This window comes from Mustela erminea, chromosome 13 (assembly GCF_009829155.1).
Source record: "Mustela erminea isolate mMusErm1 chromosome 13, mMusErm1.Pri, whole genome shotgun sequence".
Classification (NCBI taxonomy): domain Eukaryota; kingdom Metazoa; phylum Chordata; class Mammalia; order Carnivora; family Mustelidae; genus Mustela; species Mustela erminea.
The window spans coordinates 23,328,036-23,342,186 of NC_045626.1; the positions used below are offsets into that span (position 1 = coordinate 23,328,036).

The 14,151-nt window shown below is 41.4% G+C and overlaps 1 protein-coding gene across 3 annotated transcripts in view; it reads right to left on the minus strand.

Moving 5' to 3' along the window:
• The window catches only part of SMAD4 (SMAD family member 4), a 57,096-nt gene extending 43,412 nt beyond the window's left edge, over positions 1 to 13,684 (minus strand). For 2 of the 3 annotated variants that reach the window (XR_004277857.1, XM_032309192.1), the window contains exon 1: positions 13,274 to 13,683. The gene's annotated coding sequence lies outside the window, so the exon portion shown is untranslated. Of the gene's footprint in view, positions 1 to 13,273 lie in introns of all 3 variants that reach the window. The other variant, XM_032309193.1, reaches the window with a different exon arrangement.
• Positions 13,685 to 14,151: the final 467 nt, after the last annotated feature.

Consider the following 14,151-nt stretch of genomic DNA (forward strand, 5'->3'; position numbering starts at 1 on the left):
TCTTTGAAAACTGATAAAACTGTCTTCACTTGGCACCTGAATGGCTCAGTTGGTTGAGCGACTGCCTACAGCTCAGGTCATGATCCCAGGGTCCTGGAATCAGGTCCCATATCCCCTGCTCTGCAGGGAACCTGCTTCTCCGTCTCTCTCTGTCTGCCACTGCCCCCTCTTGTGCTCACTCTTTCTGTGTCAAATAAATAAATAAAATCTTTAAAAAAAAAAAAAAAACCTCACTTCCTCAAACACCACATTCTTTCTTGATTTTATGCCTGTTCTACTCCCATGACAAGTGCCTAAAACATAAAGTTCCCCGCATAAAAAATAATGCCAACAGGAGCATAAAGATGTTTTCCTACACTAAACAGCTCTAGATAATAATTTTTTAAGAGTGGTATGCAATGACAGAGTTGCCTCGGTGGCTCAGACTTCAGCTCAGGTCATGATCTCGGGGTCCTGGGATCCAACTCAGAATCAGGCTCTTAAGGATCCCCACTCAGTGGAGAGTCTGCTTCTCCCTCTCCTCTGCCCTTCCCATTCCCCAATTGTGCTCTCTCTCTCTCTCAAATAAAATCTAAAAAAAAAAAAAGAGTGGTATGCAATGATACACAAAAGTACTAGAATGGTATAAATAAATTTGTGAGGTCTGATTAAAACTCTAGCAGTATGATAGGGCAAGTTAGTAAGTCTTTCAATTCTCTCTGTAAAATGGAAACAAACTCTTGCCTAGCCAACTTTACAGATTCTCTCTGGTAAACAAATTGCAACACTGTACGAAAAGTAATCTGGGAACCATAATTGACCAATTCAACAAATACTGAATCTACTAGTATGTGCAAAGCACTCCAGAGACAAAAAACAAGTAGCACATAATCAGAAAGTGGTTCTCAACTCTATCAGATAAATATCCCATTTTTGTAAAAAATAATTTATACTACCCCCTTAGCCATCCAGAAACAAAGTTCTAACATACGTACATACATTTTTTAAATTTAACAATGCCTTAATTGTAACATAAAGGAGAAAAAGATTAATATATAATAAAGTGTACATTTCAATAAAAATGCCCAGGCATGGGGCACCTGGGTGGCTCAGTAAGTTAAGTGTCCAACTCTTGATCTCAGCTCGTGTCTTAATCTCAGGGTCATGAGTTCAAGCCCTACATTGGAGCATACTTAAAAAAAAATTGTTCAGGCATGATATCTGCACTTACTGTAGAATCATCGTAATTATGACAGCTTAATTATGACAAATTCAGACCTTCCAAGACAGGTATGTTGTTCTGGCAACTCAAATAGCACAATGGCACTGCAGATGGTGACATGTGGATTTCCCCAAACACTGAATTCTTAACAAAATTCCAAAAAACTTCAATTTAAGAAAAAGAATTAAGAGAAAATTCCTGAAAAAATGAGTATATATTAAGATGGGAGTTAGGGGCACCTGTGTGGCTCAGTTGGTTGGGTGTTTGCCTTCAGCTCAGGTCATAATCCTTGGGTCTTGAGACAGAGCCCCACATGAGGCTCCCTGCTTAGCGGGGAGTCTGCTTCTCCCTCTCCCTCTGCCCTTGCCCCTGCTTGTGGTCTCTCTCAAATAAATAGATAAAATCTTTTTTTTTTTAAAAAAAGGATGGAGTTGGATAATTAATCACATATTAACCTTCTACATGAATTTCTGGGGCATGTGAAAGTGTTATGGGATGCATGGTAATTCTTCACAGTCCCTCACATCATAGGATGGCATCCCTTGTCCCCCATCTACCAATGCTTCTCTAATTTCCACAACATCTCTTACAGTAAAGTACTTACTCCATTGAGAACCACCAATCTAGAAGATCCAAACCTACTACTATACTAAGAAAGAGATGAGAATAGAGGTGGCCATTAAATTGATTTGGGACTATAAATGAGAAAGGATGGGAAGTCCAGAGGTAAGATAGGTCTTACCATGGTTTAGCAAGAAGGCTATGCTATGCTACACTGCAGCAACAACCAAACACAAAAATATCAGTAGCTTAAAACAAAGATTTCCTGCATAAGCTAAACTATCAGTCCGTCACAGATAAACAGATCACTGCTCACTATCATCTTTCAAGAATTAGGCTAAGGCTCCATCACTACGTATGTCCTCAAATGGCTGGGGAAAAGACAGGATAACTCGTGCACTGTCTCTTAAAGTCTTGCTTCTGCTCACATTTGATTGGCCAACATCATATGGCCATGCCAGTGGTTCTCAACCAGGAATACTCTGTCCCTCAGGGGACTTTAGCGATATCTGAAGACACTTTTGCTTGTCACAACTGTAATGGGGAGGTGGGAAGCAGAGAACTACTGGTATCAAGTAGTAAAGGCCAGAGCTGCTTCTAAACATCTTGCAACGCACAGGACCACACCCTGTGACAAAAATTTAATCAGCCCAATATGTCAGTAGTGCTGAAACTGGGATATCCTGAGCTATGCTTAAATTAACGTGGGGAAGGCAGACAGAGAAGTGCAGAGAGCCATAAGAATACTGGTGGAGGGGCGCCCAGGTGGCTCAGTGGGTTAAAGCCTCTGCCTTCAGCTCAGGTCATGATCCCGGGGTCCCGAGATAGAGCCCCGCATCAGGCATGCTCTCTCCTCAGCAGGGAGACTGCTTCCCCTCCTCTCTCTCTGCCTGCCTCTCTGCCTACTTGTGATCTCTGTCAAATAAGTAAATGAAATTTAAAAAAAAAAAAAAAGAATACTGGTGGAATAATACTAGTAACTACCACATGTGAATAAGAATTTGCCAGGCTGAAGGAAAATCAGGAAAAGCAGAGGGATAAGAGTGCAGACTTTCTCTAGAGTAGGTTCATCATAGGAAAAAGGAAGGAAAAGTGGCATTAGATTTGCATTAGAAAGAAAACTGTAATTGAAAGCATGGAGAATAACTTTGGAAAGGGAAACAAAACTAGTTAGGCAACAATGATCAGAAAAGTGATAGGGTCTAGATGAGGGATATGGGCAACAGAAACAAAGGGGGAATCAATATCTCAAAGTAGAACAGACTAGTTTTTTTTTTTTTTTTAATCAGCTAAGTGTAAGAGGTGAAAAGAAGGGACAATCAAAGAGGACCTATTCCACAGTTAACTGAATGATGAAGAAAGAATAAAAGATTTTATTTTTTTTAATCCTTAAAGATTTTTATTTATTTATTTGACAGAGAGAGAGATCACAAGTAGGCAGAGAGGCAAGCAGAGAGAGAGAGGGAAGCAGGCTCCCCGCAGAGCAGAGAGCCAGATGCAGGGCTCGATCCAAGGACCCTGAGATCATGACCTGAGCTGAAAGCAGAGGCCTAACCCACTGAGCCACCCAGGCACCCCAAGAATAGAAGATTTTAAAGGGCTAAGTAACATATTCAGTTTTAAATACACTGAGTTTGACGAGCTCAGTAGAAAAGTTAAGCCTGGGGGTTGCTGGGGGGAGGTGGGGAGGGAGAGGGTGGTTGGGTTATGGACATTGGGGAGGGTATGTGCTATGGTGAGTGCTGTGAGTGTATAAACCTGGTGATTCACAGAGCTGTACCACTGGGGCTAATAATACATTATATGTTAATAAAAAATAAAAAAATTTTAAAAAAAGAAAAGTTAAGCCTATTCAAAAGTCTCTAAAATACAGATATTATGTAAAGATAGAACAAACCATTCTATGGTGACAGGGGTAACAGAAGGTAAAAAGTTAGCAAAAGGACTGAGGTTCATACTTTTATCTGTCTACCTATTGTGTGTTTTGTCTCTAGCCTTGCTATTAATCATAAGGTATTGCCTATTACTAACCACAGCTCTAAAAGGCATTCCATGGACTACAAAGCCAGATAACCAGGCTAATTAAGATACTCCCTAAATTGGGGGCGCCTGGGTGGCATAGTTGGTTGAGCTTCCAACTCTTGGCTTCGACTCAGGTTGTGACCTCAGGACTGAGATCAAACCCCACCTAGGGCTCTGCACTCAGCAAGGAGTCTGCCTGGGAGTCTCCCTCTCCCTCAGCTCCTCCCCTCCGTATGCGCAGGTGCATGAGTGACTGCTATCACTCATAAATAAATAAATAAACTCTCTAAAATCATAAAAGTTGAGTGCTTGGCCTGAGAAGTTCTCATGGGAATTCATAAACTTTAGTTAAAGAACGTTGACTTTTGGGACGCCTGGGTGGCTCAGTGGGTTAAAGCCTCTGCTTTTGGCTCAGGTCATGATCCCAGGATCCTGGGATCGAGCTCCGCATCAGGCTCTCTGCTCAACAGGGAACCTGCCCCCCTTCCTCTCTCTCTGCCTGCGTCTCTGCCTACTTGTGATCTTTGTCTGTCAAATAAATAAATAAAATCTTAAAAAAAAGAAAAAAAGAATGTTGACTTTTTTTTATTTCTCAGATGTCTGTTTACTTTTGAATTACTGGCAGTATTATATATGCAAAACAAAATATACAAGTATATTTTCTAGAAGTTATAGGTATTTTGGTTAATGCAACAGACTACTTAATATGGGACTATGAGATAAATGCTTACGTTTAACATGGGAAAAAAAAAAAAAACCTGGCCCAATGAAATATCATTAGAAAGAAATTCTCACTATAGGCAGTCTAGGCTTATAAGCAGAAAACAAATGGTGTGCAGGCTCAGTTCAACTGCCTATAGCAGAAGTTACAGCCTAGATTCTAAACAGAGGAAGGTCTGAAAATTGGGTTTCCTTAAACTGACAGTAACTGGAGAAGCACTCCCAAGAGTACAAAAGATTATGTACACAGGTATTAATGATTATAAAATCTGAGATGCGAATGATACAATCAAACAGAAAGAATGTTTTTGTTACAACTTTTTTTTTTTAAGAATTTATTTATTTATTTGACAGAGAGAGATCACAAAAAGGCAGAGAGGCAGGCAGAGAGAGAGAGGAGGAAGCAGGCTCCCCGCTGAGCAGAGAGCCGGATGTGGGACTTGATCCCAGGACCCTGGGACCATGACCTGAGCCAAAGGCAGTGGCTTAACCCACTGAGCCACCCAGGAGCCCCCTTGTTACAACTTTTAAGATGAACTGCAAGAGACAAATTTAGAGATGTGCTTCTTGTTCACCCATAGGTCTTGAGTAAATGTGATATTGGTGTACCAGGCTTCAGCTTTAAAAATCTTATTTAAGGGGCGCCTGGGTGGCTCAGTTGGTTAAGCAACTGCCTTCGGCTCAGGTCATGATCCCAGAGTCCTGGGATCAAGCCCCGCATCGGGTTCCCTGCTCAGTAGGGACCCTGCTTCTCCCTCTCCTGCTCTGCCTGCTTGTGTCTCTTGCTCTCTCCATCAAATAAATAAATAAAATCTAAAAAAACAAACAAATAAACAAAAAAAAAAACCTTAAACATTAACTTTGTAACTAGACTTTCTCTGGGGATAATTTTGTAATGTATAAAAATATCAAGTCACCATGATATACAGCTGAAACTCACAGGGTATTGTATGTCAGTTATACCTCAATCCAAAAAAAAAGGGGGGGGGGAGGAAAGGAAGGAAAAGAGTCTGATGGGGTGCCTGTGTGGCTCAGTTGGTTAAGCATATGCCTTTGGCTAAGGTCATGATCCCAGGACCTGGGGTCAAGTTCACACATGGGGCTCCCTGCTAAGCAGGGAGTCTGCTTCTCCCTCTCTCTCTGCCTGCAGCTCTCCCTGCTTGTGCATGTACCCTCTCTCTCTCTGTCAAACAGATAAATAAAATCTTACCCAAAAAAAGCAAAGCCAAAACAAAGAGTCCTGAAAGTACTGGCTGGTTGTGACCAGGATCCAGCACTCTGAGGCCAGCTCTATTTTCAGACCAAGACAAAAATTCCCCTTTTGACAAGTTTGACTGCTACATGTTTCCCAGTACATAATTACTAAACAAAAAGTAAATTAAAATTCTCAGAAATAACAATGATAATAATACAAACCACATAAAAATTGGAACCAATCAGTAATCTAGTCAGTAATACAGGTAATTAGTTACTTTAAAATAGCAGTTGTCACTCTCTGGTCTCAGGTTCCCTTATTTACATTCCTAATTACTGAGATTCCAAATAGCTTTTGTTTATGGTCTAAAACTAAAAGGTATTTAAATATTGATTTTATCAAATTAATTTAAAATAATAAGAAATCCCAGTATCTGTTAATATAATTAATGTTTTATGAAAAAATAACTACTTTCCAAAACAGACAAAAATATTAGTATTCAGAGTTACACTGTTTTCCATTTTTGCTAATTTCTTTAATGTCTAACTTAAAAGATGACATCTGGATTCTCATATTTGTTTCTGGATTCAATCTGTTCTGATATATTGTTTCAGTTAAAGCACATGAAGAAAATGTGCCTCACATAAATACATTCTTGGAAAATAGAGTATTTTAGTGGCCTTTTTAGATAATCATGGTTATTCATCTTTTATTCAACACAAAAATGCAACAAATGGCAATCCTTAAAGGTTAGCTACAATGTAGAATCTGAAACTGTATCAATGAACTTCTTGGCTCTGTTACATTAAGATCCACTGGTGTACATTGTACTTGAATGGATCTCCTGCCCACGCATGATCTTATAATATCATGCATTCGTCTCTGGAAAAAACTGGTTCTTTGGGGGTGCCTCGGTGACTCAGTGGATTGAGCCTCTGCCTTCGGCTCAGGTCATGATCTCGGGGTCCTGGGATCGATGGAGCAGAGAGCCCCATGTCGGGCTCTCTGCTCCGCAGGGACCTTGCTTCTTCCTCTACCTGTTTTTCCCCCTGCTTGTGATCTCTCTTTCTCTCTGTCAAATACATAAATAAAATCTCAAAAAAAAAAAAAATGATTCAATGAATTATAAAGATCTTCCAAATGCTGACGTGTCCTTACACAATATACAATTTTTTAAAATTACATTCATTAATATCACCACCAATGTCATCAGAAAAGTCTTTTAAGTATTACACAGGTGGCCAGCCCATGTGGCAGACACAAATTTTCAAATCTAAAATTTTCACCTGAAAGATATCATTAGCAACAACTTTATTCTCCCTGAGTGTCAGGCCCACTTCACTAATTTTCAAGAAAATACCTGACAAATATCCAAGTCTAAGTAACTACAATTCTTTTAAGTAAAAATAAGAGAGAGATTCTACTTTAAAAAGCAGCTAATTTATCTTACAGTTCAACTACACAAGTACTATTCCTAGAGATGAACCTTCTACTTGGATGCACACAAGAACTTTATGCACACTTCCATTTAATCGCACTGAGTATTAAAAAGATATGCACTCCAGGGCAGAGATTTTATTTGTCATAGAGAGAGAAGCGAGAGCAAGCACAGGCAGACAGAGTGGCAGGCAGAGGCAGAGGGAGAAGCAGGCTCCCTGCCAAGGAAGGAGCCCGATGTGGGACTCGATCCCAGGATGCTGGGATCATGACCTGAGCCGAAGGCAGCCGCTTAACCAACTGAGCCACCCAGGCGTCCCAGGGCAGAGATTTTAAAAATAAAACTTTTTACTGCTTCACCAGAGACACTCTAAAGTGAAACATTTTTTCAAATACTTAACGTGTTCTGGCTGTGAAGAACACAGTAAAGATTCATACAGTTTGATGCCATTGCCTTGATTCAAGCGAAGATGCCAGAGGTTTATCACCCACCACTGCTTCTTCACCATCAGTGCACATGTCAACACAGAAAACAGCACGTAACATGTTTTATTATGAAAACAATTTTGACTTCATGAATCTCCTAAAAGAATAGGGTCATGGGGACCCCAGGAGTCTGTGGACTACACTTTGGGAAACACCGTTTTAAAAAACTGAAAATTAAAGTGAATTTTAATAAACTGGAAAATACATGTCATAAAACCTCTGAAACAAAGGAAACTATCAATTCATCTACCTTATTCTTTCAAAAGTGGTGTTTCAGAATCCCTACAGGTTAGCCCAGCCCTACTAACTATACATCAAGAGTGGGGCCCCAACCAAAAAGGACTCTAGGAGTTTGAGGGGCTGTCAGTTTTACAAAGCACTGATCTAGTTTATACTAGTCTACACATTTCACTTTATAAATTACCAAAAAGATCCGGGCGCCTGCGTGGCTCAGTGGGTTAAAGCCTTTGCCTTCAGCTCACGTCATGATCCGAGGGTCTGGGATCGAGCCCCACATCGGGCTCTCTGCTCCGCGGGGAGCCTGCTTTGTCCTCTCTCTCTGCCTGCTTCTCTGCCTACTTGTGATCTCCAGCTGTCAAATAAATTAATAAAATCTTTAAATAAATAAATAAATTACCAACAAGATAATGAAACAAATTGCAGTATCATGAATATATGCAACTGATTAAAAAACTAACTGCACAGTTGTCATGTCATTTTTCTTCACTATTAACTAACTGCCTAATTTCAACATCTATACACATAAAATTCTTCCTTTAATTTTAGTGGGGCATATCTACGACACAGATGTACCTAGTGTGTTTACATACAATGATACCTGGTTCATCTTACTCCACGAAGTATTATTTCTGGTCATCCTTTCATCAGAGGACTGAATTATTACAATGATAAGCATCTGTTGATAAACGCTCTAGAACTCACTAGCAAATACTACTGATAAATATCCTTAATTAAGTTTTACATTTAGAAACACATTTTGACTTGAAAAAGATCTGAATTCATCCACATTAAAATAAAGAAATCATACCTTACTACAAAAGACAAATATTCAGTAGCAGTCCTTTAAAAAAAAAAAGGTAAGTAAATTTTCCAGTGCATCAATGACTGCAAAATAAAGCCTGTCACATATCAAAGCAAAGCAATAAGGATAAAATATCTAAAGCCTTTAAGATCAAGAAGTACTTATTATTTTTTTAATCATACAGATTCCCATGCCTCCTCCACTCAATTCCCATTCTGAATCTGTATGTGTGTTGGAATTGAGCGTGGGAAGAAAAAAATATTTTTAAAAAATATAGCTCTTCCAGAGATGAAGACGCATCTACTCCTCAACCAGCACTTAGGAACTACTAAGGTTATGTAAATGGAGAACTAAATATGCCCACCTTAGATGATTTCTATAGAAATGCTAACTAGTTGGGCTTGCTGAGCAACTGTCTCACAGCACACAACTTAACTCTTGACAGCAAAAGTTAAATGCAAACTTGCCTCTCAGGAACCAGTGAAGTGACCAATTAACCGATGCCTAGAAAATGTACGGTTTCTGACCAGATTAACCCCCCTTGAATACCAAATTCCACTGGGAGTTTAGATGCTAATTTTGGCACCTAAACAAAGTCCCAAGTCTCTAAAAGGAGACCAAATAAACATTTTAGAGTACTAAGAAAAAGATCAACTTCCTATTTGGAATAGTAACGCTATACCAACTTCTTATCATGGGAAATACAAGTCCCTAAAACTTGCTACCAGACATTTCAAATGATTTGAAAAAAATAAACAAAGAAAAGAAGGGAAAGAGGGACAAATGAAGGGACAAATACTGACGCAAAATAAAAGGGGCAATACCTTCAAGAGACCCATTAAGTTAGATGTGAGATACATACAGTACATATGTTCATCATGGTATTAAAGGACAGAAAACTGACACAAGTGAAACAGTCAAAATATAAAGTCAGAGGACCCTAATAACTAAGCCACCTCCAACTCTAATCTTGCTGTACCCCAGCCCAACTGAATCAATTTTGCAAGGTGGGATCCAGCCACCAGTATTTTGCAAAGCTTCCCAGAAAATTTCAAAATGCATCTAAGGTTGAGATCCACTGTCCTAAACCTTGGGAGTAAAGAAGCAATAAAAAGATGAACCCCACACAGTTCCAAGTTCTTCAAAGCGCAAACAATTCTCATTTCAACTATAATATAGTTTTTGAGCTTAAATGTATTTGCAATTATCACCAACTTCAAATTAAGATGTTATAACAGATAGGGGCGCCTGGATGGCTCAGTGGATTAAGTCTACACATTTTTGCCTTCCGCTCTGGTTATGATCTCAGGCTCCTGGGATGGAGTCCCCTCCCCCACACAGGGCTCTCCTGCTCAGCAGGGAGCATGCTTCCTGCCCACCCACCCACCCACCCCCACACCCTGCCTGCCTCTATGCCTACTTGTGATCTCTCTCTCTGTCAAATAAATAAAATCTTAAAAAAAAAATAATAAGATGTTAGACAATCTTTACAACCAGTCTTTAAAAGTATCTATCTAACCAATGATATAATTTGCAGTAGCAAATAATCCAGACTTAAAAGATTCTGACCACCTATCATCTTAGTTTTACGTAAGTAAGCACTACCCTAGTTTCTATCCACTCGCATGGTTAAAACAAATTTTCCTGGATGTCAACTACACCACAAAATAATGTCAAGGTGACACAACCTAAAATACCTTGTTCCTGAGAAACTGGAATTCAGCCACACTTCCCATCACCAAAATTACACATTTCAAAATGAGAAAAAAATCCAGAAATTCTAAATCGGACTCACTACCAAGCAGATGTTTTGTCATATTATGATGCAAACTGTATCATACTGAAAGTTGCTCAAATGAATCTCTACACATATCTGTTAACTGTCTGAATTTTTAAAACAATAAAATCTTCATCAACTGTTGAGTAAAAAACCCAAAATTTGATAATTTAACAAAATTATATCCTGTGTTATGGTTATCCAAGTCCTTTAACTTTGATTTAGTGTAGAAAATAATGAAATCAATGAAACTGTTCCTCATGTTAGTTTTACACATGATTAAGCATCACTTCAGTCAACCTCTAATCACTTAAGCAAAGCAAAGATTTCTGCCTAACTACACAATCTTCTAGAAAAAAAGGAAATCAAAACATGTACAATGAGCATTGAAATGGTCAACTAAGATTTTAAAGACCCATTCACTCTAAAAATCACTGAATGAAAAAAAAAAGTTGGGCATGAGCTAGAGGTGGACAATGTAGAACTAAGTTTAAACATAAGAAAAATAATGTACTCACCAAAATAGGCAGAATTTTAGATGAGACAAATTACACATTTTAAATGTAATGAACAAGGCAGATCCTGCAGGGTTAACTGCCCTAGTAGAGGCCTCAGCAATTTACAGCTCAATGAGAATAGTGTCTAATGATGTTACTTTAACACCAGTTCAATCAGGAAAAAAAAAAAAAAAAAAAAAAAAAAAAACCCAGCTTCCAACCCAGAGAGGTACAGTGCGACTGGGCAGCATAAATGAGTTTAATGCTTGCTCTTTAATTTGGGGCGGGGTGGGGGGGGGACCTAGAGGGGAATGCAGAAAAAATAATTCACACACAAAGAAACAGCTCAACTAAAATGCAGCTTAAGAAAGTGAAGCATACGTAGATTTTTAGAAATAAGATTTGCTGCTTCACAGTATAAGCAGAATTACTTCAAGCAGCAAAGTCATCAGAAAGGCCAATGATCCATATAAAACATATTCTAAAATTTCAAATTCACTTTCTCAGCCCAAATTTTCATTAAATCTGCAACTGATTTGCAGTTCTTTCCTAAGCTCAAGATTTACAATGACGGCACTTAGCTAAAGAGAGAAGCTTCTACTTAGGCACTCCCACTTCAGAAACAAACAAAAAAAAAAAAAAATAAGATGTAATACCTCTTTAAAGCAACCTCACCCAAAAACCTGGAAAGCAAAGAAAAAGCCACTTCTATTAACAGAGTCACAAAATGTTATATCAATTTTCTCTAGAAAGGCTTTTAGTTTTAATTCTAACAACTTAAACCTACATAATTCATTATCACCTTTAGATCTAAAAATACTGCAAATTCTAAATGCTTAGCCTGCCTGTATTACTCTGTTCTGTAACAAGTCCTTTTAAGAAAACAAACTCATAACTTATGAAACATTAGCAGAATATAATTTTAAAATGTTAATTATATCATTTACAACTTGAAATGTCATATACTAAGCACATCAGAACTTTTCAAAAAGGAAGATAAGAAGTCCTTAGCAGAAAAAGAAAAGTTACACATTAGAACTTACTATGCTATATTTCAACTGAAATATATTTAGTCTCTGTATAACAAGGCAAAGGCAATTTATGAAATCCACACTAAAATTTATCCCAATGCAATGTTCTAAATCTGATTACTTTGTGAAAATATGCATTTCTTTATTCTCTCTTAAGACGACATGGTCTCTTCCAACAAAAATACTGAACCTACTTCTTAAAAGCCACATAATCGAACGGCCATCAAGACTAAAAAGATGCTAATTCTGGCAAAAGTCAAAGGTTGTTAACAAAAATTAGCCAATATTACATGCCTTTAAATAATTAATTCGGACTAATTAAAATGATTCCACATTGTTTTGTATTTATAATTCCGGAATAACCGGCAATTTCACCCTCACGTGTGATGCAAAAATTAAAGGCATTAAGAAACTAAATTCAAAATAAATAATTAGAAATAAATATGTTCATTAAAAAAAATTTGCTGGGGTTTTCAAGGGGGAAAATAGCTATCAATCACCAACAGTTTTTAAAAAAACCTACGTATACCCGCAAAGAAATCTTTCAAGTTAACCACACACACACACCCATTTTTTGGAAAATCTTGCCTGAGAAATCACAACCCCAGTTTGGGGCATGTGATGGAGCCACCGCCCTACATCCTACACCAATTTCACGCTCAGTACTTGTAGTCCCAGCAATAAGATAAACTGTGTCTTTATTTTTTATTAGGGGTGGGGTGGGGTTGGGGGTGGCGGTCAGTTAGGTGCTGAGGCTGCTGCCCGCATACCGCCATCACCCACCATACTCCAAAAGTAAACAAATCAAAGCCAGAAACAAAACCTGGAATGACACAACCATGAAGGGAAAGTAAAGGACAAAGAGAAAACAAAAATTTCCTTGAGAAAAAGAAAGGACGGCAGGCCATTTACAACTTTCATCGATACCCTAGGCGACACACTCCAGCCTGGGCTGGGGCGGACAGCGAAACTACTCAAGAACAACAAAGAGAAGCGGCGGCCGCGGCAGGAGTCCCGGTCCGAGTTCAACTTGATTCTGCCACACGCCACAAGGGGAGTTCGGGGCCGGAGGACCGAGCCCGGAGCCGAGGAACGCGGGGACGCGGGGACGCGAGGCGCCGCGGCCCCGCCCGCCCGGCCCGTCAGGGGGGCCGCTCTCGCTCTCCCGGCGCACCCGCCGGCCTCCCGCTCGCTCCCCGCCGCCGCCGCCGCCGTCGCCGCAGGGAGCCCGCCCCGGGGCGGGGAAGCTGCGGGCGGGGTGCGCGGGCCCGGCCGGGGGAAGGGGAGGGGACATGGCGCGTTACCTGGGCTCGGGCGATGGCGAGGAGTGTCCGCTCTCCCGCCGCCGCTCGTCCGCGGAGGCGCCGGGCCCGTCGCTCCCCCGGCGGCCGGGAGCGCTCCTCGGCCCCCGCCCCGCCGCGTCCGGGCCAGGCCGCCCCTCCTCGGCGCCGCGCCGCTGCCTGCGCGGGCCGCCTCGAGCTCCCGGGCCGCCCCGCGGCGGGGTGCCTCTCTCGCGGGGCGCCCGGCTCCCCTCACCCGCTCCCGCCCCCCGAGCGGCTGTGGAGTTGAGGGGAGGGCGGGAAGGGCCTTCAGAGGAGAGCGGGCGGGCGCGAACGCGGGCTCCGCCACCCGAGCCGCTCCGTTACCGCAGCGGCGACGACGACCAGGGCCGTGTTGTTGCTGCCAACTTGTCGAGAGGACACTGAGCATGCGCGCACGGAGACCACATCCGGGTAATTTCAGGGTTTGGCCCTTTTTCCCCCGCAGCTTTCCTTTCTCCCTGCTGCCCCCGCCTCCCGCCCGGAGTGACGGGAGGGTCGCTCTGCGCCTGCGCCCGTGAGGCAGCGCCGGTCGGCTGGCTGCCCAGAGTCCCGTTCTGGGCTCCGGCCCTGGCTTAGGGCGCTGCCCCACAAAGGGCTGCTTGGAGGGAGTTCATCAGAAAAATTGGCATCCCTTTGCAGAAAAGTACTCAAGCAGCGCGGGAGAGCTCGGAGTAGAGTGGGCGTCCAGTAAGTGTTTATAAATAGCGATCAGCCGGCCCTTGTGTTTTGAGGACCTGCGGGCACAAAAATTAGACTTGGACAGCCAGCTCCGGGGTGAAGGTGGTTGTAGCGGTTCACTTTGGAAAGAAACTGGCGACGACCGCACCTTCCGTTTCCACCAGCCCTGGATCACTAGATCC